Source organism: Octopus bimaculoides, chromosome 10 (assembly GCF_001194135.2).
Source record: "Octopus bimaculoides isolate UCB-OBI-ISO-001 chromosome 10, ASM119413v2, whole genome shotgun sequence".
NCBI classification, from domain to species: domain Eukaryota; kingdom Metazoa; phylum Mollusca; class Cephalopoda; order Octopoda; family Octopodidae; genus Octopus; species Octopus bimaculoides.
In genome coordinates this window covers 54,126,415-54,131,845 of record NC_068990.1, presented here as the reverse complement: position 1 = coordinate 54,131,845, position 5,431 = coordinate 54,126,415, and the positions used below count along the sequence as shown (strand labels likewise).

General features: G+C 37.5%; 1 long non-coding RNA gene across 1 annotated transcript in view; it reads right to left on the bottom strand.

Annotated features, from left to right (window-relative positions):
* Positions 1–4,952: 4,952 nt before the first annotated feature.
* The window catches only part of LOC128248906 (uncharacterized), a 13,785-nt gene continuing 13,306 nt past the window's right edge, over positions 4,953–5,431 (bottom strand). The window contains exon 4 of the long non-coding RNA XR_008265059.1: positions 4,953–5,292. This is a non-coding gene — a long non-coding RNA (uncharacterized LOC128248906). The remainder of the gene's footprint in view (positions 5,293–5,431) is intronic.

Here is a 5,431-nt window from a genome sequence, read left to right as displayed (position 1 = left end):
CACAAATTAGCACACATGTCGCTTCAATTTTAGGAGGACATTTGTCATGACCCTAGTTGTATTTTCGTCAACTTATTTTCCCCAGAGGCACCAGCGAATAGCAGTAAAAATAAATTTTCAACCAAAACTTTTAACAATTTTCAGGTCGGAGAAATCACAATTGTTTACAAACAGGAGTTAAGTCCCTTTCTAGCGATGAGTAAGTTTTTGTTAAGACTTTTGCTGTTTTTTTTCCATCAAGGAAAAAAGTGTTTTGTTGATATACGGGCAACATACACACACATACGAATATGTATGCGAACAAAAAATATGTATGCAATTGGTGTACGTACGTACATGTGTGTGTGTTGCCCATACATATATATATATATATATGGGAGAATTTACAAAAAAAACAACAGATGAAGCCAGGTGATGTAAACAACAAATGGATGTATTAGTATAATGCTCGGGAATAGAGAAAGTCTTTGACGTTTCAAGCCTACATTCTTCAACTGAAAGGAACACAGAAAGAAACAAGGAGAAAAAAAATATAAATGTAGTGGTCAGCGATCTATCATGCCAAATGCCGGACAGAAGGATCACACAGGAGAGCTAAGAAAAAGGGGAGATAACAAAGAAGTGGTGAACTTGATTAGCTTAATAATCCTAATTTAATCCCGGGCAAAGCTGGGCTATACTGCTAGTATATATATATAATAGCATGCAAACCTTCGATGCAACCTTCTCCAATGCATATCTCCGATGCAGCCTTGACCGATAGTAACCCTAGGAGGGGTTAGGTCCAGATCAGGATTAGTCGCTGCCTTTCAGAGGCTCCTGAGCCCCCTTTCACTAGGTTAGCTTAGGTTTAGTTTTGATCTGAACATAACCTCTTCTGACACAGAGGATCGGGAGCCCTTTTGGGCATTCTATTTTCCTTGCTGGAAGGGCTCCCAATCCATGGGACAAGAAAAGCATCTGACCTTAGAAAATCTGTTCCAATGAATTCCATGTGACCCATGAAAATATGGAAAAGTGTGGAGGGAAGCTGTGGAAGAGGGAGACCTAGGAAGACATGAGATAAAGTAGTGAAAGCTGATCTCAAAATGCTGAACCTTATAAAGGAGATGACAGAGGACTGAGATATCTCAGTCCTCTGTCATCTTTGTAAGGCATCAAAAATTTCTGGACTAGTTCTGTAACACACCAACAGATGACAGAACATAGTTGCGTGTGCAGTGAGAGCTACTAGTAACCTTCATGAAACAGTCTACCAAGTGACATCACTGTATTTACTTCGAAATCTGTGAAATTTGTGTTTCTGTGATCATGTGCAAGCTATAGTCTGTGATTTTGTCATGGGCAAGAACAAAGAGCCAACGTGAAAGTTTACATTAAACTTGGAAAGTCTGCTATAGAGACATTGAGCATGCTTTGTCAAGCTTACAGCAAAAAGGCAATGGGTCATATGCAATTTTTCAAGTGGCATGGGCACTTGAAAAGTGGAAGAATGTCCCTGGAAGACAATGAGTGATCTGGAGTACCTGCCATGAGTATCATCCCCAGAAATGTGGTATTGTGCATCATGAATTCATCCCCACAATGCCAGACCACTGATCAAGAGTTCTACTGCAATGTTTTGAAGTGTTTGAGGGAGGACATTTGGCAAAAGCGACTGAATCTATGGAGCGTGAAGAATTGGATTCTTCACGATGACAATGCACCCTGTTGCTGAGCTCTTCTCACTTATGAGTTTCTTGCCAAAAACAACATGGTATCACTTCTGTACCTATTCTAGTCATCAGATTTAGCACTTGCGGACTTCCATCTCTTCCCTAAAATGAAAATGCAGCTCAAAGGTCCAACTCACAGAAAATGAGTTCCAGGTCGGATTCCAAAAGTGGTAGGAACACTGAGACCAGTGTATTGTTATGCAAGGTGACTATGATGTTAAAACTTAGGTAAATAAGTTATTTATTAAACATAACTAGTCCAGGAACCTTTTTACACCACCTCATATGTGACACATTGCTGTACTTAAGAAGACCTGCACACCGCAACAGAATTGAGATCCTGAAACCAATCACTGGTGCTGGTACCATGCGAAAAGCATCCAGTAGACCCTGTAAAGTAGTTGGCCTTAGGAAGGACTTTCAGCTATAGAAACCAAGGCAAACCAGACTATGGAATCTGATGCAGCCCCTGACCTTGCCAGTTCCTGTCAAGCCAGCCAACCCATGCCAACACAAAAATGGACGTTAAGTGTTGATGATGATGATGATGATGATGATGGTGGACGTTAAAATGATGATGACGATAGTGATAATTATGATGCTGATAAAGATGAGGATGAAGTAAGAGATGGGAATAAGTGAGAGTTGTGATATTGGTGTCTGCTATAACAGAGCTGCTCAGGTCTGACTAAAATGTAATTTACATAATAAACATTTTGAAGAGGTGATGGAGGGGAGGAGGATGAACCAACAGATGGTAAATACTAATTGTATGTGTGGATGTCTGTGTTGATAGAAAGAAGACATTGAGAGATAAACACTTAGCTGGTTGTAGTAATAGTGACAATGACAATGGTAAATAAATCATGTGAAAGATGTGGACCGACCAAAATATAATGTACATAAGAGTTTTATTTGAAAACAATGAGAAAGTGAAACAAAATAATAAATGTAATTAAAGAAGAACAAATAATGGTTGTATTAGAAGAACAATAAAGAATACAGGGCAGACAAGATGGGGAAGAGTGATGAAAATTAGTGATGGATGAGTAACTTCAAACATGGAATGACATCATCATCTGCTGAGGAGTAAAGGATTTGATCTTAGAACTATGATAAAATACTATAAAAGAAAGAAGGCTCAGAGGTTAAAGTGTTGCCCATTCTGCTCATTAGTCATGTGTTCAAATCTGCTGGTGATGTTTATCTTCTTTTTTGTTGTTATTGTTATACAGAACACTATAGCTTTTTTTTATTCTCAGTTTACATAACCATCTGGAATGGGTTACAACTTATCTTGAAATATTGGTTTCAAATTTTGGCACAAGGCCAGCAATTTCAGTGGGGTGATGGTGATAGGTCGGTTACATTGACCACCAATGCTCAACTGGTACTTACCACAACATTCTCAAAATTTCATTCACACCTCAAGACCCCTTTGAATGAACAGCACATGGAATTTATGTCTCCACACTATATGCTTGTAATAAAATATGAACTCCTATTGGAATCTACATATAATGGACAAGAAGCATTTTTACCCATTCTACACAGCACTTTTCTTGGATAATGAAACTGCAGCAATAACATCCTACATATATTTTATTTTTATTCGCTTATTTCCCTTTATATCTCCTATATCCATCCTTTTACAAAATAACTCCTTATATTGAACTCTACTGTTTCCCTCAAGTTAACTCTCTCATATCGTCTCTGATGAAGGGATATCCCTAATATCCCAGAAACAGCTGTAAGACTACCTTTCTCTTTATAAATGTCCTAGAAATTCCATGCACCCTTGGTTTTGTTGTCTCGTTTTATTTAACACGCATACACATGCACACACACACACATAAAGCTATTGTTTGTTGACCTTGAGTGGAAAACAGGTAAATCTGTCTGGTTCTCAATTATTTTGTACTGAGCTATAAAATTTTACAAAGTGATGAATGTTTTTACTTGTTTTTTAGGTTATTAAAGTTTAAATGGACTTCTAACAACTAGCAAACTGTGACAGGTCATTAACACATATGGCAATAAAGGGGTAAGTGAGTGTGATATGTTGTTGATTAACAAAGGTATCACCACATCTGCTGTAGTTTGTTTACTGTATGAATATGTGTGCATGTTTAGAATGTATATTCAGATAATATATAAATAATAATCAAGCTGTCTACTCCTAATGACCTTGAATTAAGACCTATAAAAGCATGCAAAATTTACTGCTTCAGTAACTTTTTAGATGCCCTCTTGAAACCATTCCTCAAACATATCAAAAGGACGACCTAGATATGCTCAGTCACCTCCCTGAAACAATAAATAAAAATGCCCTACTAGTATCATTTGATGTAGTCAACCACTATTCTAATATCTTCCACTGCCTAGGAATAGAGGCAATCCAATTCCAGCTAGAGAATTACTCCAATGAACTCCCACACTGCATCAAAAAGGAATTTGTAATAGAAGGGCTAAAATTCATCTTGGAAAATAACTTCTTCATCTTCAAAGATAACTGCGATGGGTATGAGAATAGCCCCTTCCTTTGCTAACCTAGTCATGGGATACCTAGAAATCAATCTTTATTGTCAGTTACTAGAAAAATACGGCAACCCATTCTCCCTCTACATATAAAATAACTGGAAGAGGTATCTAGATGACTGCTTCATTCTTTGGCATGAAAGTATAGAGTGACTTAAAGAATTTCAAACCCTTCTAAATGGACTTTACATAAACATTCAATTTATGGTGGAATATAGCCATCAACAACTTCCAATCCTCGACATCCTGATTAAAAAATCAAACAACAAAACAGAGACAGACATATACTATAAGTCCACAGATACCAAGCAATATCAACCTTTCAACTCATGTCACCCCAGACACACTAGAATGAATATCCCCTTCAACCTGGCAAAAAGGATTTGTACTATAGTATCTGATACAAGCACCAGGGACACATAAGTACATGAACCAAAGGATATGCTCATCAGCAGGAACTACCCACCATCATTAATTGATACAGGTTTTCAATGTGCCCAACAACTCAACATCCACGAACTCAGACATTCCAAACTGAAAAAGGATTTACAACCAAAAGCCCTACCATACATATCCACACACAACCCCTTAACAATGAAGCCTTTGACACCATCCACCAGAACATTCCTCTACTAAAAAGGGACCACAGAATGAATCCTCCAAATTCACACCATCATAAAGAGTAAAAGACAGCCCAAGTCAATGAAAAGTCAATTTATTCAGCATAATTCCAATCACTACTGCTACAACCACAACAGGTCACTTTTAGGTCATTTGACCATTGAAGGCCATGAACAGTCTAATACTGTCATACCACTCCCATCTTTTTCTTTTTCTTCTACTTCTCCTCCCCTTCTTCTACTTCTTCTCTTCTCCTCTCCTTCTTCTACTTCTTCTCTTCTCCTCTCCTTCTTCTTCTTCTTCCTCTCCTTCTTCTCCTTCTTCTCCCTCTCCTTCTTCTCCTTCTCCACATCCTTCCTTGATCAAAATCCAGAACCAACACTCCTCATATTAACTTTTTCTTCAGATCTGCTACTACCTAATAAAATAAAAGAGAGAGACAGACAGAAAAAAAAGAAAGGAAAATGTCCTACCTATTTCAAGAGTATGGAAATATCTTAAAAAAAAAACATTTCATTTAATTTTTCCACAATTTAATTGTTTTTCTTACTTTATTC